This window comes from Aquarana catesbeiana, linkage group LG12, assembly GCF_042186555.1.
Source record: "Aquarana catesbeiana isolate 2022-GZ linkage group LG12, ASM4218655v1, whole genome shotgun sequence".
NCBI lineage: Eukaryota > Metazoa > Chordata > Amphibia > Anura > Ranidae > Aquarana > Aquarana catesbeiana.
In genome coordinates this window covers 29,609,996-29,634,866 of record NC_133335.1, presented here as the reverse complement: position 1 = coordinate 29,634,866, position 24,871 = coordinate 29,609,996, and the positions used below count along the sequence as shown (strand labels likewise).

At 44.8% G+C, this 24,871-nt stretch overlaps 1 protein-coding gene across 2 annotated transcripts in view; it reads left to right on the top strand.

Annotated features, from left to right (window-relative positions):
• The window catches only part of OSBPL2 (oxysterol binding protein like 2), a 196,433-nt gene that overhangs the window by 57,210 nt on the left and 114,352 nt on the right, over positions 1-24,871 (top strand). The window contains exon 1 of one of the 2 annotated variants that reach the window (XM_073607518.1): positions 15,154-15,285. The exons of the other annotated variant lie outside the window; for it this stretch is intronic. The gene's annotated coding sequence lies outside the window, so the exon portion shown is untranslated. Of the gene's footprint in view, positions 1-15,153; positions 15,286-24,871 lie in introns of those variants that run through there. 2 annotated transcript variants of the gene reach the window in all.

Genomic DNA, 24,871 nt, shown 5'->3' with positions numbered 1-24,871 from the left:
GACAACATTAAGTGACAGTCTACAAGACCAGTAAAAATAAAAAAACTGTATGCAATACAAACTGATAGTCAAAAGTGCACATGGATGAACACAGATGTCCCGGCCATAAAAAAAACCCCAACACGTTTCAACTATTTCAATCTTCTTCAGGGGGTTGGCATCCATTGATTATCTCAAAGGATCTCTGTAATATAATATGAATCAAAATTTCTGATACAGAGAATAATCGCTATAAACACATGTGTAAACTTACATGTATAAAGTGGCATCAATGAACAATCATGTAAGAGAACATATATTGTCTCCAGGGGTTGAAACACCGGCAGCAGGTGCTCAATTTTCCTGATCGCGCGAGCCAACCATCCCCCGGCACTCGATCGCTGCTTAGCACCCAGCCCCCCAACGCTCAACCGTTGCCCACCAGGCCCCCTGCCAGCCCCACACTTACCCCATCCAGGTCGTGAGCCCCCCCGCATCTCCTCCCGAGTCCCGGCATTCTCGCTTCTCTACCCGGCCAACTTAGGACTCGCTGCCAAGCGGGTCTTAGGACTCAGGCTTCCTGTTTCTCCTGCCGGCCAATTGGGACCCGAGGCCCGACTGGCTGAGAGGAGAAACAGAAAGCCTCAGGCTCCAATCATGTGCTTTAAAAAAAGAAAACAAAAAAAAAAACCATTGAAATCCATGCGTCCGGCACCCTGCATGTTGATTCGGGGCCGGGCGCATGGATTGGTGGGGTGCTTCCCGTATGAGCTGCCGCCACTGGGTTGAAGGGTTCCTCTATGTTGAGGAAGGTGGACATAAAGTATGTACTGTATGTATTCAGCTGTTTACATGGACCTTCACCCTAATCTAGTCCTGGTAATTACAATAATTATTGTTCTCTCTGTCTGTAATTTCCTGCTTTGCTGTGAAAAGAACACTGTATACGGGTGCAGTGATCGCGCCTTCCCTCCCTTTACATTGCGCTCTTCCTCACGTAGATGAGATTGTGCTGTTACTGATGTCGGAAGTGAGATGGGCACAATCTGACCTTTATTTTGTCTAGTGTTGCTCGTATACCATGCAGGAAGTTTTTTTTTTTTTTTTTTTTTTTTTTTTTTTTTTTTCTGCCTTCAGTCAACTTTTTTCTGCACTTTTTCCTGAAACTTTGATGTATTAGATAGCTTTTTTTTTTTTTTGTTTTTTCTTTTCAACTTTAAAGTCTAATTCCTTTTCTGTTTCCTCATATTTGTACTACTGAGAGGACCTTCACCATCCCCACCCAGTGCATTCTTCTGTCTTTTTGTTGTATTTTAGGGATACATTGGTGTCCTCAGGCTGCAGTTTTGAGGGGGTTTAGCAAGTCCGGTATTGTGGGGGCCACAATGTCATCATTTGCAGCTTACCAATCATTAGGACTCGTTCACACACAGGATGTTTTTACAGCTTCTGTTAGGGCCATCTGAACTTTTTTTTTTTTTTTTTTACCGCCTCTAAACACCCCTCCATGTTAGCCTGTGTGTTCATGCACACATAAACTTTCAGAGGTGTTTAGGGGCAGTAGAAAAAAAAAAACGACAGCCTGTGCCTCTAGGGGTAGAGACTGTTAAGCTGTAAAAATGCTAAACGCTGTAACAAGTGTTTTCCTGGTAGCAGTGCTGGTGTTTTATAAACGTCCTGTGTGCATGAGCCCTTAGATGTGGTGGTTGCATTTGTTTTCTTTTACTTAGTCCCCCCCCCGTTTTCATCTGGCTGGTAACACACGTCCTGTATTAGAGTGTCTACAAATGTACTAGCAAATTTAAATACACTAACGAATTGAAACCAGACTCCAGCTAAGGCTCCATTCACACTTGTGCGACTTGTCATGTAACTTTGGACATCAAAGTTGCATGACAAGTCGTTCCCTATATTTTCCAATGATACCCATTCATATATGTATGACTTAAAGTCGCAGCGACTTCAAAGTAGTTCATTCACTACTTTGGTTTGACATTCATGCAACTTGGGGGCCATAGACTTCAATGTTAACCCTCAGAAGTTGCATGAAAGTTATACCTGAATGTTATACAATGCAACAATTGTCCATTATCATCGATCAAAGCCAAAGTCGTATCCAAGTGGCACCCATCCAAAGTTTGCACCAAAGTTGCACTCCAAAGCCATGCAACTTTGAACTCATACAAGTGTGAATGGAGCCTAACACTTAGGCCTCATGCACACGAGACGCCAGTTCAAACTCTGCTGAACACATGTGTTTAAAAGCTGAAACCGGCATTTAGAAACGCCCGTTTTGCCGCGTTTGCATGCCGCGTTTAGCCGCGTTTTACCGCGTTTGCATCTAGAAGCGTCTGCAGAGCAGAGAATTACATTTTGCAACCGAATTTTGGGGCCCCTTATCTCGGGGCCACTTGGTGCTAGGAACCCCAAATTTGGTGTGCTAACACAGTGGAACTAGCACTAAAACATATTTGGGGGTCCTAGCACTAAGTGGCCCCGAAGTCGGGTCACAAAATGTCAAGTACTTCTGCAGCAGAGAATGACATTTTCTGACCTGACTTTGGGGCCCCATATCTCAGGGCCACTTGGTGCTAGGAACCCCATATTTGAATATGTTGTAGTGTTCAATTGTTTTTGCACAGCCAAATTTGGGGTTCCTAGCACCAAGTGGCCCCGAGATATGGGGCCCCAAAGTCAAGTTGCAAAATGTCAAGCACTTTTCTGCAGCAGAATGACATTTTGTGACCCGACTTTGGGGCCCCATATCTCGGGGCCACCTGGTGCTTTTTTTTTTTTTTTAATATTACATAAAGAAAAGCTGACCATTGTAAGCATCAATGCCAGCGTTAAATAGTTTGTCTCAACCATGTAACTGCTACATCTGCAGTACGGCTCGTTGACAAACGACAGACTTATTAACCAGTTGAAAATGAAGGAAAGAGAGCCAAAAAAAAAAAGAAAAATAATGCAGCTGTCACATCTAAGAATTGGTAATCTGCAATATAATAAATGTTTGCTTTTGGGTTTAATACCACTTTAAGCTGCAGCAAAAACTTTTCTTTTGGATAAAGTGGAGAAGGATTAGAATACATGTCATTTTTTTTTTTTTTTTGTGCCCCAATCACTTGAATAGGCCACGTTTGTCAGGCAGTAGTGCCCGCCAAACAAGCAACAGGGGGGTTTAATTCCTGCCATGGCCATGCGTGTGTACACCCTTCCTTTCATTCACTGCCTTTGCCATCTGCTGAACACAAGTGTAAACCACCCCAAAAATAGAATTTTCCTTCAGCCATAGATAATGCCATTTTCTTTCCTACAACCATTGATTGCAGGGAAATAAATACTGTAGCTTGATTCCCCCATCAACACAGTGTTAATGAGGGAATCTCTTGCACAGCGCTATAGTTACATAGTTAGTCGGGTTGAAAAAAAAAATCTAGTTCAACCAAAAAAAACCAAAAAAAAAAAAACATACAATCCCATATACACAATCCTATACCTACAGTTGATCCAGAGGAAGACGATAAACCCCAGCAAAGCATAATCCAATTTCCTACAGCAAGGGAAAAATTCCTTCCTGATCCCCCGAGAGGCAATCGGATATTCCCTGCATCAACTTAAGGCCCCATACACACTATTAGATTTTCTGCAGATTTTTGTCTTCAGATTTACCAAAACCATATAATATGAGGTCAAATAGACTGCAGTTGCTTCAGAGTTTAGTAAATGAGGTAAACCTTCAGTTTGTAAAGAATACATAATCGCAGACAAAAAAAACCACAGCATTTTTGTTTGCGCGTGATTGGATGATGGAAGTCAGTAGAGCTTCCCCTTATTTACTAAGCTCTGGAGCAATTGCTCTTGTAGTGTACAACTGCATTTTGTAAAGTGCACAGTCTATTTTCCTTTAGTAAACCAACTCCATTGCTTCTTGCTGGTGGCTATAGCCGCAGGCAGTAATTACATGTAAAAAAATAGGCTGGTTGTACTGAAGTCGATCGAGCCACTTCACTACAACCAACCTGCCCATACATTGGATTGAATCTCGACTGGTCCCTGCTGGACCAGCTGAGATTTGATCCATCTATGGCCAGCTTTTGAAGACCACTCACAGTTGTGGTTATGAAACAAAGTAAAGGGAAATCTCCCTGATGGGATACAAATGGCAAAAACAGAAATGGAGTTATAACCCCCCCCTACTCTATACAAAAGAACATAAGAGCATTCTGGCTTTCATTCTTCTGACTTTCTACCATCTTTGTCTATTGACTTCAGAGAAAAAGGCCAGTAGATTATTTTTCTGATCTCTGTACTCTTTTATATGACCGTCTCATTCTTAGCTCCCCCGAGAGCTTTCTTTTTACATGTCCGCTAGAAGAAGGTTGACGAGTGATATGCGATCCACGAGTGCGATGTTGACATCCGTTCCCTCCATTGGCTGAACACTGTTGGCATCATTTACCAAACTGACCTCTATTCCCTTGTTTACCTAGAAAGTACTCGGTGACTGCCAAGCTGGAGCAGCCTGGATATCTTCTGTAGGGAACTTTTCCTGGAATGTAACTGGTACATCTGTCTAGATTCCATTCACTTAGGAATCATTTGGTTTTATCAGTTTAAAAGCCTTTTTAATCCCATTTGTTTTGTGGGATTTGGCAGGGCTAGGTTTAATGCTCAAGGATTTAGAAAGCCCCTTCGAAACAAAACTCCAGCTTTTGCAGCTCTGCACAGTTAACAAAAAAAAAAAATAGCGTTTGCTTCAATTCTCACCTTCAAGAGGAGTTCCACCCAGGGGGTCCAGTAAAAAAAAAAAATTAAAAGTCAGCAGCTACAAATACTGCAGTTGCTGACTTTTAATTGGACACTTACCTGTCCCTGGGTCCAGCGATGCGGGGGATCGAAGCCCCGCTCGTCTCCCCCTCCATTCAGCGGCGCCGGCATTGCAACTGTGGGCGCCGGGCTGTGGCTTCACAGCCTGGCACCCACTGCGCGAGCGGCGCCGCGCGCCGTGATTGGCCGCTCAGTCACCTGGGACCTGTAATGGGTCCCAGATGATTGACAGGAGGGAGGGAGCAGAGCTGAGCCCTTCCTGTGCTGAGGGGGAAGTGATGTCACCAGCCCAGGCACTGGAAGAGGCAGACTACGAGGGACCCCCTAGGAACAGGCATTTAGAGATAAGTAAAAAAAAAAAAAATATCCAAATTTTTTTTTATTTATTTTTTTTTTTTAATTTTTCATGTAGTTTTTTTTTTTTTTGGGTGGAACCCCACTTTAAGTCTTGAGCTGTCCTCAGCAGTACTTTTTCCCTTCCATTAAATGACACCAGGATTTGGGGTTGAATGACGGCAAGCTCATAGCCTAAAGCGGGGGTTTCCAAACTTTCTAAACCAAGGGCCAGTTTACTGTCCTTCAGACTTTGGGGGGCTGGGCTAGGGCCATTGGGAGTAGAAATTGTCCTGGCATCCAGTGGGAATAAACAATGCCATATTGGTGTCAGTAAGAGGACTGGTGCCCCATTGGTGTTATCAATGGATGGAATTGTGCCCCATCTTTGATGTCAATGAAAGGAAATGTACCCCGTTGTTGGGTGTCAATTTAAAGAATTGTGCCCCATTGTTGGTGTCAGTGGAAAGAATTGCACCCCATTGTTTGTCATTAGAAAGAATTGTGCTCAATCGTTGGTGTCAGTAGAAGAAAAATGTATCCCATTGTTGATGTCAATGGAAGGAATTGTGCCCCTTTGTTGGTGTCAGTGGAAAGAATTGTGCCTCATTGGTGTCAATGGAAAGAATTGTGCCCCATAGTTGGTGTCAGCAATAGGGATTATGCCCCGTTATTATTGTCAGTGGATGGATAATTGCCCCCAAGGGCCCGGATAAAGGCTAGCAAAAGACCACAATTTGGCTACCACTGGCCTAAAGGTCTGGTTCTGCAGCTTCATATTTAAACATTATACAGACTCTCATGGACTTGCCCTGTATGGTGATATTTTCACACGGCTTATATGCACAGTACTGCAGCACGAAATGTCACTCTGATCTCATTATGTGAAAGAAGTGCTGGCTGAATAAAGAGCCATGACTTTATTATTATTATTATATATTTTTATTTTTTTTAACAAGAGACTTTATGAGAAGGGGATGTTGCTGTAAAGCTAGACAATGAACATTCAAATATATTTACATATTCTTAACAATTTGCTTTGAACTAATTGCAGACGTTGGCCATTCTATACACACCCAAAATAAGGTCATCATTGTACACAGGACAGGTGTAGTACACCCAGTCTCTCTCTCTCTCTCTCTCTCTCTCTCTCTCTCTCTCTCTCTCTCTCTCTCTCTCTCTCTCTCTCTCTCTCTCTCTCTCTCTCTCTCTCTCTCTCTCTCTCTCTCTCTCTCTCTCTCTCCCTGGTTGCTAGGCTCCTCCCCCCCAGCTAATAGCCAAACAACTATTTTGGCAAAGCTGGCATTGTTGTGTACACAGAGGTCAGCCAGTTTAGCTGTCCACAAAGCGGTCTGACCCTGTTTATAAAAAAAAAAAAACAAAAACACTCAGATGCAGAAATACAATGTAACATATCATTACTTTTGTATCTTTCTCTTCATCTGTAAATCAAAGAGATAAATGTTCTATCTGCAGGTGATATCAGTTAAAGTGGATGTAAACCCAATTCATGAAATCTGACCTGGGCACATATATTGGTAGTATTTACTTGCCCCTTTCCAAACCTCCTAAGTCTCATGTCTTTCTGCTGCTCCGTTCCTCTGTTAATCAGCATGATGACTTCTGAGACGTTCTCCAACACCGAAGATAAAAGCAGCTGAAAATTTGTGTTGGAGAGGGAATGCAGACCCCTTTCACACTGAGGCCATTTTAGGCGGTTTAGCGCTAAAAATAGCGCCTGAAAAGCGCCTCCCAATCATTTGAATAGGTGCTTTCACACTTGGATTGTCACGGGACCTCCTAGCTCCCGAAAAGTGCTGCTAAAGCAGCGCAAAAATGATTGGCACTTTAGTGGTTGTTTTAGCAGTGCTTCAGTGTGCAAGGGGTCTTAGAGATGGATAAGCAGAGAGCTTGTCTAGTCACAGTACAGCAAGTTTCTTTGTTCCTCTGCCTATGTGGAGGGGCGGTGCCTTTCCTCCAATCAGCTCACACACAGTGTATGCCCAGACTCCCCTCCCACTGCTGAAAGAGGAAAAAAAGATATATCTAACACTATGTGCACTTTCTAAAGAATATATAAAGATGAAGACAGCAGATATACATCTTAAAGTTTATGTAGGAGATTTGTATCATCCCTGTGTATCATCTGAGGATATTCACTTCACTGGGTATAGGAGAGGGTTTACATCCACTGTAAAGTGATTGTAAAGAATTCAATTTAAAAAAAAATAATTTTTTAAAAATAACAAACATGTCATACTTAGGCCGCTTTCACACTTGTGCAACTAACCAGCTAAACACAATGGGGGTGGGATATTACATGTAGATTAATGGAGGCTTCACCTCCCTCATATTCTAAGACACAGGCTGGAGTGGCGTGACACAGCCTGTGACTGGCAGAAATCCTCCCACACCATGTTATTGCCAAAAAAATAAGATTTGATTTTAAATATATATTTGTATGACAATGTAAACCAGTTTGTTGATGGTATTTATTTACTCTGTATTCTAAAGGCTGTGACCAGCACTAAGAGGACTAGAAGCTCCTCCTGTTTATTTCCCTGCAGACAGCCGGGAAAGCTCTGGGTCATGTGACAGCTGTATATCGATTAAGAAAAAAGGTACTTAGAAGTTTTTTTTAAATAAAATAATTACAGTGCCATCATCCATATACAGAAAGAGAAGGGACAATGTAAATTAAACCGTGTGTGATTAGTATCACTTAAGTCCCGGTTCACACTGATGTAGGGCAAATGCGCTGCAGATTTTGCACTGCATCCAAAGCGCACCCGTTCATGCAAACCGCTGTGGATGTGCTTGTTAAGTTAATGACACCCCAAGATCGGTTCACAGTGTGATTTGCAGAATCAAATCGCATGGGTGTGTACACCTATGCAATCTGATTCTGTTGTGGCCACAAAAGGGTCCTTGCAAGTTGGTGCGGATTCAGTGCGATTTGAGCCATACAAAATATATGGCTCAAATCGCACTGCTGAAGAATTGCATGGGATTTGAACAGGAATGCGGTGCGATTCCTGTTCAAAATCGAATGCAGTTCCCACACCGCATGGTTGTTAACTGGCAGAACCCAGCAGGTGAAGCAGCTGGTTGATAATTATAAAACCACTTCCATCCATACTCATTCACGCACATCAGCAAAGAAAAAACGCTATTTCTCCAGAGTAACAAAGGGTAGGAATCTGCAATAAAGTTTAGTAAAATCCCTTCAATGTACAGAGATGTACAGGGGAATGTTCTTTTCATAACAAAAGTGAAGTTACTCTTTTTAAATTGTCCGGAAGCTTAGAGATTTCCCAAAGTGTGATGCAGGAAACACTAGAAAGCTGACAAAGGGCCATGGAGGATGTTACTTTCTCTTCTATTTCAGACCGATCTATTATTACAAGCCCTGGCACAAGTCAGTGTAAATCACCCGACCAGCTGGCACTGTATGGGCACAGATTGCAGAAGGAGAGATTGCACTGTTCAGCCCGGCACTGTATGAGCACAGATCGCAGGAGGAGAGATTGCATTGTATGGGCACAGACTGTTGGAGAAGAACTTGCACTGTATGGGCACAGACTGCGGGAGGAGAGATTGCACTGTATGGGCACAGACTGCGGGAGGAGAGATTGTACTGTATGGGCACAGACTGCGGGAGGAGAGATTGTACTGTATGGGCACAGACTGCGGGAGGAGAGATTGCACTGTATGGGCACAGACTGCGGGAGGAGAGATTGCACTGTATAGGCACAAACTGTGGGAGCAGAGCTGCACTGTTCAGCCTGTCACTGTATGGGCACAGACTGCGGGGCGAGAGCTTGCTCTATTCAGCCTGGCACTGTATGGGCACAGACTGCGGGAGGAGAGATTTCACTGTTCAGCCTGGTACTGTTTGGGCACAGATTGCAGGAGGAGAGATTGCACTGTTCAGTCTTGCACTGTATGGGCACAGACTGCGGGAGGAGAGATTGCACTGTATGGGCACAGACTGCGGGAGGAGAGATTGCACTGTATGGGCACAGACTGCGGGAGGAGAGATTGCACTGTATGGGCACAGACTGCGGGAGGAGAGATTGCACTGTATGGGCACAGACTGCGGGAGGAGAGATTGCACTGTATGGGCACAGACTGCGGGAGGAGAGATTGCACTGTATGGGCACAGACTGCGGGAGGAGAGATTGCACTGTATAGGCACAAACTGTGGGAGCAGAGCTGCACTGTTCAGCCTGTCACTGTATGGGCACAGACTGCGGGGCGAGAGCTTGCTCTATTCTGCCTGGCACTGTATGGGCACAGATTGCAGGAGGAGAGATTGCACTGTTCAGTCTTGCATTGTATGGGCACAGACTGTTGGAGAAGAACTTGCACTGTATGGGCACAGACTGTGGGAGGAGAGCTGCACTGTTCAGCCTGGCACTGTATGGGCACAGACTGTGGGAGGAGAGCTGCACTGTTCAGCCTGGCACTGTATGGGCACAGACTGCGGGAGGAGAGCTGCACTGTTCAGCCTGGCACTGTATGGGCACAGACTGCGGGAGGAGAGCTGCACTGTTTAGCCTGGCACTGTATGGGCACAGTCTGTGGGAGGAGAGCTGCACTTTTCAGCCTGGCACTGTATGGGCATAGACTGTGGGAGGAGAGCTGCACTGTTCAGCCTGGCACTGTATGGGCACAGACTGTGGGAGGAGAGCTGCACTGTTCAGCCTGGCACTGTATGGGCACAGACTGCGGGAGGAGCGCTGCACTGTTTAGCCTGGCACTGTATGGGCACAGTCTGTGGGAGGAGAGCTGCACTTTTCAGCCTGGCACTGTATGGGCACAGACTGTGGGAGGAGAGCTGCACTATTTAGCCTGGCATTGTAAATATGTCTACAGCTGCACACAACCCATTGCCATGCTTCTAGAAGCTGCAGTGCTCGGGTGTCGCATTCTTTCCCTGAGCTCTGTACAGTCAGTACTTCTATGACGTGGCACAGTGCTCCTCCTATCCTAATCTCTCCATGACTATTGTTTGTCTGATTAATCATTACACTTCTTTACTTTGCACAGTAGAAAGGAATTCTGTAGTATAGAATTTGTGAAATCCCATTTCTTCATTTAAAGGTGTAGTACTTTGACATCCTGTGCTGATATTCATTTGCTATTGGACCTATTGGTAGCTTTGCAAATCTGTCTATATTTCTAATATAGAACAAGATATAAGAGCTGAATAGCATTGCACATTATATTTAAAAAAACAAAAAAAAAAAACAAAGCCTATGGGCTCCAGCAGAGTGACTGTCTTTCTGGATCTGTCTGAAGGGTAGAACCTGGGAGAATGATGTAGTTGCACTGCTGCGGGCACATGGAAGGTTTCCCTCAGTCTAGCCCCCAGTCTCAATGATCACTCAGGCTGTACACAGTAACTATGTAGCAGCTCCCACAGTGAGATGAAGCATCAGGGGGCTGATCTGTGTGAGACAACATTTATTAACAATCGAGAACATGAAGTATCGATGCTGATCCTGAATGATGGTTCGTGTGGACTGTGGCAGGAATATGAAGGAATTGCCTGGAGGGGGTACTGTGATTTCCTTACAGAATAAATACCTTGGCATGCTTCCAAGATGAGAAAATGCCATATAATTTAATAGCCGTCACTTTAATAATGACTTCATTTGGTTTGGCAAGCAAAACTCCCAAACACTTCCAGGCGGTAGGGTCAGATATTGGTGTAAACAACGTGAAAACATGGATCCATCCTGCCTTGTATCAATGGTTCAGGCTGGGGGTGTAATGGTGGGGGGGATATTTTCTTGACACACTTTGGGCCCCTTAGTACCTATTGAGCATCGTTTAAATGCCACGGCCTACCTGAGTATTATTGCTGACCATGTCCATCCCTTTATGACTACAGTGTACCCATCTTCTGATTGCTCCTTCCAGCAGGATAATGCACCATGTCACAAAGCTCCATTCATCTTGCCACTGGACAATGAGGTCACTGTACTCCAATGGTCTCCACAGTCACCACATCTCATCCAATAGAGAACCTTTGGGATGTGGTGGAATGGTAGATTCACATCATGGATTTGCAGCCGACAAATCTGCAGCAACTGCGTGACGCTATCATGTCAATATGGACCAAAATCTCTGAGGGATGTTTCCAACACATTGTTGAATCTATGGAATAGAAGTTTGGGAGTAAGGGCCCCAACCCCAGACTCACCAGGGAAGATGCAAACGGACTATCTCAGTACATGTAAAAGGAAATATACAATGATAGGCAAAAGATTATATATATATATATATATATATATATATATATATATATATATAAGTAGCAAAATGTATTAATACAACAAACAAAGACAATACGGAGTATACTAAAAAATATGCACAGATGACATGGCGTTTCGACTAGTTTCGCAGCATAACCGCTTCATCAGGAACTATATCTGTGAATGAAATATAGTACAGTATAGTAAACATATATTTATGTGAGAAGTATACAAAAACACATAATAAGGGGGGGGATGGAAGAAAATTATAGACAATTCTATAGGGCTGCTTTGCCATGTTGCGGTGCATGCAGGGCCTAGGACATCCCGGCAAAGCCTCCCGCTGCGATTGGGAAGGGCATGTATAAGAAGACATCGGGAACCTGATGTTTGAATGAAGTAATATAATGTAAAGTAATGTCAAATGATGCCCATGGTCAAGAAGGGGAAACAAGTGTATAGAGTACCAGTGTGAGGTGGACTGGTACTGGTACTCTATACACTTGTTTCCACCTTCTTGACCATTTAATGTCTAAACCGCTGGCAACAAAAGTGAGTACACCCCTAAGTAAAAATGTCTAAATTGGGCCCTAAGTGTCAATATTTTGTGTGGCCACCATTATTTTCCAGCACTGCCTTAACCCTCTTGGGTATGGAGTTCACCAGAGCTTCACAGGCTGCCACTGGAGTCCTCTTCCACTCCTCCATGATGACATCATGAAGCTGGTGAATGTTAGAGATCTTGCGCTTCTCCACCTTCCCTTTGAGGATGCCCCACAGATGATTAATATGGTTTAGGTCTAGAGACATGCTTGGCCAGTCCATCACTCCTTTACCCTCAGCTTCATTAGCAAGGCAGTGGTGGTCTTAGAGGTGGGTTTGGGGTCGTTATCATGTTGGAATACTGCCCCGCGGCCCAGTCTCTGAAGGGAGGGGATCATGCTCATTCAGTATGTCACAGTACATGTTGGCATTCATGGTTCCCTCAATGAACTGTAGCTCCCCAGTTCCGGCAGCACTCATGCAGCCCCAGACCATGACACTCCCACCACCATGCTTGACTGTAGACAAGACACACTTGTCTTTGTACTCCTCACCTGGTTGCCGCCACACATGCTTGACACCATCTGAACCAAATAAGTTTATCTTGGTCTCATCAGACCACAGGACATGGTTCCAGTAATCCATGTCCTCAGTCTGCTTGTCTTCAGCAAACTGTTTGCGGGCTTTCTTGTGGATCATGCAGTGTGTGGCAGGCTGACCCCCCCCTTCAACCTCTGCAGTAATGCTGGCAGCACTCATACATCTATTTCCCAAAGACAACCTCTGGATATGATGCTGAGCACGTGCACTCAACTTCTTTGATCGACCATGGCGAGGCCTGTTCTGAGTGGAACCTATCCTGTTAAACCGCTGTATGATCTTGGCCACTGTGCTGCAGCTCAGTTTCAGGGACTTGGCAATCTTCTTATAGCCTAGGCCATCTTTATGTAGAACAACAATTCTTTTTTTTCAGATCCTCAGAGAGTTCTTTGCCATGAGGTGCCATGTTGAACTTCCAGTGACCAGTATGAGAGAGTGGGAGCGATAACACCAAATTTTAAAGCGGAGTTTCGGCTAAAAAAATAAAATTAAGTCAGCAGCTATGTCCTCACCCAAAGCTGACCCGTCCCTCTGTTCCGGGTGGAGGCGCGCGCATTGCTAGTAAGGAAATCAGAAGTGAAGCCTTGAGGCTTCACAGCCTGGTTCCCTACTGCATATGCGCGAGTCAGCCAGTTTTAGTGGTCCCTGCTGTCTTCTGGGACCTGTGTGTCTCCCAGAAGACAGCGGGGGGGGGGGACGGAGGAGGGGCCGGATGTGGCTCAGATCGCCGCGGATACTGCTCCCTCCTGAAAGGTGCCAAATGTGACACCGGGGGGGGATCCAGACAGCAGAAGTTCCATTTTTGGGGGGGAACTCCGCTTTAACACACCTGCTCTCTATTCACACTGAGACCTTGTGACCGTAATGAGTCACATGACACCGGGGATGGAAAATGGCTAATTGGGTCCAATTTGGACATTTTCACTTAGGGGTGTACTCACTTTTGTTTCCAGTGGTTTAGACATTAATGGCTGTGTGTTGAGTTATTTTGAGGGGAAATTTACACTGTTATACAAGCTGTACAATCACTACTTTACATTGTAGCAAAGTGTCATTTCTTCAGTGTTGTCACATGAAAAGATAGAATAAAATATTTACACAAATGTGAGGGGGGTGTACTCACTTTTGTGAGATACTGTATGATTTCCATTGGCATAGTTCACACCAGTGTGGTCAGTTCCAGGGCATTCCAGTTCCAGGGAACAAAGTATAACATGCTGCATTTTCCTGCACTGGACTGTACTGGAACGTGGTAAAATGTGAAACGCACCGGAATGCATAAAAAAAGTAAAAAATGTGTTAACCACTTGCCGACCACAATACGTGTGTGTATATACACATTGCGGTCTGCAAATGGTTTACTGGGGTTATGGCTGAGGATATCAACCACATCCCTGGTATCGTGGCTGGTTTCCGAGGTGGCAGGAGGTGACGTTGCTCCGCCCTCCCTCCCTAAAGCGTTGCCTATGGAAATTTGTAGGTACCGTAGTTTGTCGCCATTCCACGAGTGTGCGCAATTTATTTATTTATTTTTTTGAAAAATCTTTTTTATTGAGTTTTCAGTTTCATTCAAAACAACACTAGCCCACGCAGGGGCCTAACATTATTTGCCCACGCAGGGGCAAGTCTCATGTTACCACATTACCGCAACCTCCCATAACTTGAATACTATGTACAACTTAACACATACTACTAAACTACTACCCCAATGTGGGATAGAGGTTCCAGTTCAGGGGGATCTGTGCTCAAACTGGTGTTAGCAGGATACTTTAAAAAGAAGAATATCTGGGCTCATTCACTTGAAATATACCGGTAATTCTAATCTAGGTCTTTCCTACTTCTTCACTAGCTGTGGTGTCGAGCGTGCGCAATTTTAAAGCGTGACAAGTTGGGTATCTATTCAGCGTAACCTTATCTTTAACATTATACAACAAAATTGGGGTAACTTTTGTGTTTTTTTTTTTTTGTTTTTTTTATTCATTAAAGTGCATTTTTTCCACAAAAAAAAATTGCATTTGCAAAACTGCTGCGCAAATACCATGTGACATAAAAAAAATGCTACAATCGCCATTTTATTCTCTAGGGTCTTTGCTGAAAAAAAAAAAAAGCATGATGTTTGGGGGTTAGAAGTAATTTTCTAGCAAAAAATACTGATTTCAACTTGTAAACAAAAAGTTCCTAGAAAAAGCCTTGATTAAAAGTGATTGCAGAAACGCTTCCGGAACAGATCTGGAGTGTATTTTTGTGGTGTGAACTGGCCCTCGCCAAGGCACACCGGCGAGGGCCTTCTGTCTACTACCCTGTAGAATGGTGCATTATGGGAAGTATCCGCTGATATCCTTATTGTGTGTATTATTGTATGTGTCTCCACACCTTTATAGAAATGGAGATAAGTGCCATTGATCGGCCTTTTTTTTTTTTTTCTGTGCAGCACACTGCTCTGCGCTGTTCCCATATTTCGTGACATTCCAGGGTTTGCCGCATTGTATTGTGTCACTTCTGTTGGCCGCAGCACGGGGCTTCCCTTTTGTCTAGTTGCTATGAGAGTCCAAAGAGCTAAAAATGCCGAGCTGGCAACAGTTGGTGCTCACACTACCTGCTCCGCCTGCCTGACTACACCTGAACTTCCACATTCTATTCAAATCACCTGAACCGGCAGAGCCCCGGCTATCGGAGAGCAGAGCACACACACTGCCCAGCAGCCTTGTCCTGGACTCTACCTCTCCGGTCTGTGCAGGTAAAGGTCTTCTTCCTATTCCCTTTCATTGGACTTTCACTTTCCTGCCTTATTCCGGCTTTCTACAATAGAAGAGATTTCCTATTACCCATATGTTATATGTCTGTGTCGGCCACGCATACAACAGACGGCGCTGGGTGATCGTTGGAGAGAGCTATGGGAGAACCCAGAGTGTACATTCATTTAAAGCAAACTTTATTAGAAGTGTCTGTATTGTGGTTCACTCCTATGTAGGTTGCAGTTCATGGATATTCCAGGTGCATTTTGCGTTTTTTTTTCAATAAATTGAAGTCTATAGAACCAAAAAAACACAACCTGTTGGTCCCTGGCTCTTTCCAAAAAAAAAAAAAACGCACAATGTGAATGTGACCCATAGGAAACCATGTTAAATGGACTGTAGTGCATTTCTGCAAAACTGAAAACGCACTAAAATATGTATGGGTGTGAACCAGCCCACTTTTTTATTTTATTTTTTTATTTTTTTGAGCGAGAAATGATAGCCAAAGGGCCAAATCACCCATTGGTATTTTATTTGTCTCAAGATCACCGGAGAATAGAAGAACAAAGCAAAGGAAAGGGCGTTCTCATTGGCTTCAGCAGGTGGGCGGAGCTGGGAGCTCGAGCGCCTTGAATTTGCTGAATTGGGAGATAGAAGTAGCTGTTTTGTAAAATTGTTTAAAAGATATGTATGGGGGTTTTTTTGTTTTTGTGAAATTATATTTGCTGAGGTGGATGCAGCATCTGTCCCCTGGCGCCTCTAAGCCCTGGTTCACATTGGTGCGATTTGACATGCGATTTGTCAAATCAGCGGCAGTTGCCAGCCATGGCACCGTCCTAATCGGTGCGACGTGGCATTTGCGGTGCCGCAACGATTTCCAAAAGTAGTTTCTGTACTACTTTTGGCGATTTTCGGGGTGCGATTTCCATTGACATCTGTGCAGAAACCCTCAGATATCTCTGAAATCGCTGCTGAAATCTGGACTGACATGCGGGAATGAAAGCGTGTGAGTTCAGCCGAACTCGCGCGCTTTGATTCCCGCACTTTGTGGGAACCTGGGCTAAAACTGAGAACCGAGTGAACACCGCTAATCGCTCAGTTCTCGGAGCTCCCTAAGCAGAGAGCTGCTGTCAGTCACAGGCTCTCTGCTCTCCCCTCCCCCGCGCTCACTGGAGCACTGTGCTGTGGAGGGGGCAGGAGCTGCCGACATAGGCTGAGAGGCTGAGCTGGGTGTTGGTCCAGGCATGTGGGTGGATCCTGATTCCATTGACACAATCTTGCCCGATCCTGGACCCGGCTCTGTGATGTCAGCCGACAGCGGGCTTCAGTCTGCTGAAAACTGGTCGCAGGAGTGCAGAACTAACTACAGAACAAACTGCACTGCTGGGATCACACAGGAGAAGTACAGCCAAAGCTCGTCTGGCTGTAATTCTCCTTTTAGCCCTCGTTCATATTGGAGCAACAAGTCGCAGCCTATTGCTGGCAATGGCACCGTTCCAATCAGTGTTGACACTACTTTTGGCGATTTCAGGTGCGACTTAAATGGACATATGTGCATGAAGCCGCACAGATGTCTTTCAAGTCGCATCTGAAGTTGCACTGAAATGTGGCTTTGAAATCGTGCGATTTCAAATGAAGTTGCACAATTTCAACGCTGCATGCAATGTGAATGAGCACTTCATGTCACAGAGGGATTCAGCTGCTTGTTATTAGATCCTTATAACTGGATACTTTTGTTTTACACTTCAAGTGAGTGATTCTTTCTGCTACTTTTGTAATGTTAGATCAGCACTCTTTGTTTACTGAGCAGCCATAGCACTGACGGGTGAAGCGAATATCATTAGTGCTTTTCTTACAATGGCATCTGAAAGTGGGTGAGATACTTTTGGCAGCAAGTGAGCATGTTGTCCCTGAAGCTGATGTGTTTAAAAAACAGAAAATATGGACAGGCATAAGGATTTGAGTGGCTTTGACAAGGGCCAAATTATAATGTCTAGAGGACTGGGTTAGAGTATCTCCGAAACTGCATCTCTTGTGGGATGTTCCCAGTCTGCAGTGGTCAGGACTAGGGTTGTCTCGATACCACTTTTTTAAGACCGAGTACAAGTACTGATACTTTTTTATCAAGTACTCGCTGATACCGATTACCGATACTTTTTTTTTTTTTAATGTCATGTGACAGTGGAACTAATATGCAGCACTGATGACACGTGGACTGCGTCAGTGGTTTTTTATTGTTTATTTTTTTAAATTATTTTTACAATTTTAATTTTTTACAATTTAAATGTTTGTTTTTGTTTTTTTACAATGCTTTCCTTTTTTCTGGGGGGCTTCAGTGTGTTTTTTATTTTTTATTATTTTTACAATTTAACCTTTTCAATATTTGTTACAATTCTTCCTTTTTTTTTTTATTTTTTTTATTTAGCCCTGTTGGGGGGGGGGGGGTGGCTTAACAGACCCCTGACATCTCCCTTTTGGGAAAGGGACTGAGGACACAGATTCCCCAGTCCCTTTCTCTGCAGCCTCAGCTGCACTGAAGATCAACATAGTTTACGATGCTCAGTGACAGTTATGAATGAGCAGAGTCAGTGATAGTTTACATATTTACTGGCTTCTTCCTCCGCTCTCCATCCTGATCGAGCACGGAGGTGCACTGGAGGAGGATATGAGGGAAAGTCGGGGGTGATCGGTGCGGCGCTGGGGAGGAGTTACAATCACCAATCTCCCTGTATACATTTCAATAAAGCAGCTGAAAGCCACGGGAGGGAGAGGAGAAGAAGCTGCTGTCAGCTGCTTTATTGAAATGTATACAGGGAGATCGGTGAATGCAACTCCTCCCCAGCACCGCACCGATCACCCCTGACTGTCCAGGTATCAGATTAATCATCGGAGCATTTGCCCATGTACAAGTACACGGGCAAATGCTCAGTATCGGCACCAATACTAGTATCGATATCTAGACAACCCTAGTCAGGACCTACCAAAAGTGATCCAAGGAAGGAAAACTCGCAACAGGGTTATGGGCGGCCAAGGTTCATTGATGCACGTGGGGAACGAAGGTCGGCCTGTGTAGTCCAATCCAATAGAAGAGCTACTGGACCTCAGATTGGTGTAAGAACACACAGTGTATTGCAGTTTGTTGTGTATGGGGCTGCGTAGCCGCAAATCGGTCAGGGTGTCCATGCTGATCCGTGTCCACAGCCAAAAGTGCCTACAGTGGACACGCGAGAATGAGAACTGGACCACGGAGCAGTGGAAGAAGGTGGCTGGTCTGATAAATTCAAGATTGGTTTGAGGTGTGGCCTCCAAACTCCCCAGATCTCAATCCAATCGAGCATCTGTGGGATGTGCTGGAAAAACAAGTCTGATCCATGGAGGCCCCACATCCCAATTTACAGGACTTAAAGGATCTGCTACTGACAGCTTGGTACCAAAAATGGAACTTCCTCCTTTCTCCGGTGTCACATTTGGCAACTTTCAGGGGGGAGCAGATGCCTGTATAATCCAGGTATTTGCTCCCACTTCCGGGCATAGATCGCCGCGGCTATCTGCGCCATGTCCGGCCCCTCCTCCGTTCCCCCCCACTGTCTTCTGGGCGACGCACAGGTCCCAGAACACAGCAGGGACCAGTGAGATCACGCATCGCGACTCGCGCATGCGCAGTAGGGAAGCAGGCTGTGAAGCCGCAAGGCTTCACTTCCTGATTCCCTTACCAAAGATGTTGGCGCCTCCACCCGGGAGCCGAGGGACAGATCAGCTTCGGGTGAGGATATCGCGGGCACCCTGGACAGGTGGCGGGTGGTCATAATGTTATGGCTACTCCATTTATATGACATCTGGTGAACAAACATTTTAAATAGATGTAAGAACTACAGGTGGAATCTTTTTATTTTGAGTTTTGGATATATTATTGACGATTGATAATCTCTGCCAGATGTTTATTGCTAAAGAAAACCAGCCAGCAGCACACTGTGATGTCAAACTTTATTATTCCAGGACAATTTCAGGAAGCCCCACCAGGGGCCTCCTCCTATTTGACCCTCCCCAGGTAGGGCTTCATGAAGATTGTCTTTGAATAATAAAGTTTTACCAGTGATTGGACGTTCTGATGTGCTGCAGGCTGTTTCTCTGGATGTGTTGGCAGTTTGAGGTGAGGATGAGGCCCTGCTTGGTGTCTGCACACGGTCAGCCCAGAGACCGATCCACTATATAGGATGTGAAATTTTTATTTGTAGATTCTTATTGCGATCTGTGACCCATTAGGGAAAGTTCTCCTCACGTTCTATCTTGCTTGGACAGGGCAATGGGGAAATCTCTCTATAAGTCGCCATGTATACTACAATCTGATTGTACAGTCTCATTTATTATGAGGACAAACCTATACAATGCAATCAATTTATATCAAATCATGCTGGTCCTAATGCTTGGTACACACAGTTTTTTTTATTTATTTATTTATTTATTTATTTTTTTAACCCGCTAAGGTTGAACGAAAAAAAAAAGCTGTCGGCTTCATTTGGAGCCCCTGTACTAACTATGCAAAATTAGTAAAGCGATCGACCCCCGCCCCACCCCCCGCGGAGGTGTTGTGTTCTGATAGGTGGACGGTGGCCCCCCTGCCAGAACACTCCGATCAGTGCTCTCTGCTATTGGCTGAGAGAGCTGATCAGAAGTCAGTCGATTGCTGGTTTTCCAGCATTGTCGTCTGACATACACACGGGTCAAACGTCGGACACTTATTTATTATTTTAACTGGCCCTAGTCTCCGGGCATTAGGCTCGTATGTACCAAGCTTTACATAGTTGATGGTAGATCTAAAGCAGGTTGTACAATCAGATTGTATGGTCGGCTTAAAGTGGAGTTCCACCCAAAAATGGAACTTCCGCTTTAAGTACTAGTGACCCCCTGACATGCCACATTTGGCATGCCATTTTTTTGGGGGGGGAGCGGGTACCCAGTTTTGACAGGCACCCAGCTCCCACTTCCTCCCCTGGCGCCAGAAGGAAGTTCACCTCTCCCCCGTCCCTGCAATCTTCTGGGACACGTCACAGATTCCAGAAGATTGCCTGGCCATTTACAACGCGCGGCTTGCGCATGTGCAGTGCGAACCCGGCTGTGAAGCCACAGTCTGGTGCCCACAGTTAGAATGCCGGCACCGCGGAGAGGAGAGGGAGAGAAGCGAGTCTTCGTTCGCCTGCATTGCTGGATCGTGGGACAGGTGAGTGTCTGATTATTAAAAGTCAGCAGCTACATTTTTTGTAGCTGCTGACTTTTATATGGGTGTTACTCCGCTTTAAGGACCCTTTCACACTGATATGTTTTTTGCTGCCTTTTTTCCTTGCAAACAAAACGCAAGAAAAATGTTTCCCTTTAAATCCTATGGGAATTTTCATACCACTGCGTTACAGGTGCATTGTGTTTTTGAAAAGTCCTGCATGCTGCATCTTTACTGCGGTTTTGAAACCCGTACCAAAATCGCATCTTCCCATTGAAATGTATGGAAATCTTTGCAAAATTGCGGTAATGAACACGCTGCGATTTTATGTTTTTGGTGCGGGTTTTTTTTTTTTTTTTGAGTCCCATTTTTCAGAGGTGCAGGCAACCCAGAAACGCACCATAAATGCACAGCAAACACATCTGAAACAGAAAAATCGCTGTAAAAAAAGCATATCCGCTTTTACTGCGATTTTGCTACAGAGTAGTATGAAAGTACCCGAATAGTGACACAACAACAGTAAAATCACCACTTCTAAGTAGATCGAAGGCTAAAACCTCCATCAACTGTTTGGATATTTTCTGTAACTTCCTGCTAGGGTGACAACAACCTTGTCTTTGAGACAAGAAGTAAAAGCAAGTCTCCCCAACAGGGACACCGACAGCATTACAAAGCTGACAGAGGTTGTAACTCTTCCCCACTATGTCTGATACTAGAAAAGGAAAACAAAGTTATCATATATAATTGTTGGTAAGAATACATTTTCGGTAACTAAGAGATTGTCACCCGTAGCGTGGCGTTTGGATAGACAGCAATGCAGCAATTGGAACAAGTGACATGTTTGTTTTTGCTGAGTCAGTCAGTAATCCCTATGCAGCTACCTGTATGCATCTGATTGGCCTCTTCACCTAACCAAGTTAAAAAAAAAAAAAGTTTAAAAGGCTCCAGAATTCTTCCTCAACCCAGAAGAAATCTGCGACGTACAGGTGTGTTACAGTGTCTATCATAAGTCGCCCTGTGGCGGGTCGGCAAGCAGTTAATAACAGAGCGGGGTTGGAATCCATTTATGAAAAGAAATGTAGAAAAATGGTGATGTGACCCGTAATGCCTTATCCTTTTATCCTTGTAACGCTTTGTGTCTTCTGGTGTCAGGCTAAGGAGTTCTGAGGAAATACAACTGTCAACACAAATTCCTTCAGGATGACAGTCTGCATTTGTGTTTGTTTTTTTTTTAATATCCCAATAGCTTTCTGGAAAATCAGTTTTTTTTGTTTTGGTCTCCAGCATTGGGGGGTGCACCCCAGACCACAAACGCATGTGTATATATATATCCGCAGACCAGTGGACGGTGTCAGTAGGGCAGTGGATGGTGTCAGTAAAGTTTTTTTTCTTTTACAATAGTTTGTATTTTTTTTTGTTTTTGTAGTAGCCCCATTATAGGGCTTTGGTGAAATATCAATGGTCTAGGCCAGGTGTCTCAAACTGGCGGCCATCCTGCTGTTGCGAAACTACAAGTCCCATTTATGCCTCTGCCTGTGGGAGTCATGCTTGTAGATGTCAGCCTTGCAATGCCTCATGGGACTTGTAGTTTCGCAACAGCTGGAGGGCCGCCAGTTTGAGACCCCTGGTCTAAACAGACCCCTGATGTATCACTTTTGAGACAGAGAAAAAAAACTGAGCACAGAGATTCCCCATTCCATTTCTCTGCAGCCTACAGTAAACCTCGTTTACTATGCTTCAGTTAAGAATGAAGACAGGAGCAATCGGTACAGATCACTCACTGTTCGTTCAGAAAAAGAAGAGGCTGGTTAATTGAAATATTTATCAGCCCCTTCCCCGCTCCTGTGAGGAGAGGAGGAAAGCTGGCAGCATTGCAGGGAGGGAGACGGGAAGCGGGGGGAATCGGCACCACACAGGGTGATTAGGGAGTGCCCAGACACACCCAGCACACCCTGTGCGCACGCCTGTGGTCTCCAGTGAATCCACTGCTCACTGTCTGAATTTGCTAGTCTCCTGGCTGTCATATTAGTCCAGTGCATTGTAGGACCTTCTGAGTTAAAGTGCATCTAAAGCCAAAAGTTTTTTTTTGGTTTTTTTTTCCAACATTCTAGAAATTTGGATTGAAGTCTGATCTAGTTCAGGCAGAGCCAGGCAACTAATATTTTAAAGTCGGAGGTCATTGCTGTGGGCCGCCATCTGCCAGTACAGGTTTCGATGAATATGTTGCAGTGGTGACATTGTTAGTTATGTAGATACCCGCTCTGTTTTCTAAAGCTGCACCTGACAGTCTTTATTGCCCGCTGTGTGATGACTAATCACTCCGAATGTAGAAAGTTATCTGGCCTGTTCTTACTAACAGAGATGTGGAGAAACCTGTCTGGCGTCTTAATAAAACTGTGACGTGTAATAGAGATGAGGCGGATGGTGACATTGCTCTTTTTTCCTTTTTTTATTCTTCCGTTTTTTGGTGATCTAACCAGTCACAGGGCTCTGTGTAATTCAAAACGTGGCTCTTCTGTGCGAGAAACTTCTGCGGCGCATTAAGGAAATGCAGACCTTTCCATTACTTAGATCAATGGATACTGTAGGCTCCTGTTCAATTTAGTGCAGCTGGAACTCCCATGTTACATTTCTGAATTTGAGATCAGTGCCATTTTAAAGTGCAGCTCCATCCAATGTTTTGTACAGAGCAGGGAAGGGTTTTACTGCAGTCTGGGACTCTCTTTGGGATATTTCTTCCCCCTTTCTGCCTTGGTGACAACCAGTGGCGGCTGGTGCTGAAGGATTTTAGAGGGGGGGGACGTGGGTGGCCCCCCCCTGCTCCTCCAGTCTCTTCTCCCTCGGTCTCCAGGCTGCTGTCATCTCTAATCCGTCCTCCGTGTACACAGTACTGCCATTAGTCTACCTGTCCCCTGACAGTCATGAAGAGGGTGGCGTCTCTCTGAATGGCCCACGCCCCCCTCTGCTGACCTGTCAGGCTCCATGCCCACTGGACGTTAAAATAACTTTATAAAAACGGCAGTAGCTTTGCAGTGAGTCTTTCAACGTTTTTTTAAACGTTTTTCCAATAGCGTTTATTAGCGTTTTTCCGCAATAGCGTTTTTTTTTTCCAATGGATCAAAGACATTAAAAATGCTGGTGAGCCACGTTTTTGAGCGTTTATCGATGTTTATGAGCGTTTTATGGGTGTTTGGCTTTTTTTTTTTTTTTTGTCGTCAGAAAAACGACTCCTGAACGCGATTTTATGGCGTTCAGAAAACAGCCCATAAACTCCACTGCTGATAAACTTCCAAAAACGTGGGCACACATGGACACATAGGGTAACATAGGGGGGAGTTTATGGGCTGTTAAAAAAAAAAACGCCCAAACTCCCAAAAACGTCCGTTTTATGAGCTTCAGTGTGCATGGAGCCTTATGAAGAGGGTGGCATCTCTCTGAATGGCCCACGCCACCTTCTGCTGACCTGTCAGTTATGAAGAGGGTGGCGTTTCTCTGAATGGCCCATGTCCCCCTCAGCTGACCTGTCAGCTATGAAGAGGGTGGCATCTCTCTGAATGGTTGATGCCAATTCGTGGGCATTGCAGGGTGGGAGGGCTCGGGGGGCAGAGCCCTGCACCCAGAGGACAATGTAAAACTGGATGGGTGTTCAGCATGTGGTCACGTGCTTGTGAGGAGGTGATGAACCTGGTAGAGACCTATTGGCCCAGTGCCCCGCACAGCCACATAGTGCTAGCTGGGGGGGGTGGTGCCCCTGCGCTCCTTGTGGATGGGCCGCCACTGGTGACAACATTGTCACTGGGACAAGAGATAAAGTGATCAAAATGTAAAATCCTATATTTCCATATTGTACTGGAATTATTTCTAGCCTGCTCCTATTAATCTGAACGGTCTTGAAGTTTGTAAACTTACTTTGAAGATCCCGACACACTGACTTTCTTGAATTCCTTGTATTCATAGGCCCTGTGAGTAGACACTGTGTGTCACACATTTCACAGAGCCTACCTTCTATATTACAGAGGTGCTGAGAAAGAGGATTTTCAGGAGGAGGAGTCGATACAGGAATCACTGCTTGTAGGCAGCAAGGTACCATGGGATATGTAGTCCTTAGAAATGGAAAGTAAACAGCAGAGGAGAAGCTAAAGCATGCAGGGGATCCAGAAAGTTGTAGAAAGAGATGGCCAGCAGACAGGGAGCTTATTCGACATTTCAAGTAAACTTAGATTGAATTGTCAAAAATAATCATTGCTTGTATTGTTATTACAATGCAGATGTTACAGAATGAAAGTGTGTACCATCACCATAGATTTGCTTTAGGCCCCTTTCACACGATCGGCCCGCAAAGATCCGCCTGTCCGTTTTTTCAGGCTGATCTG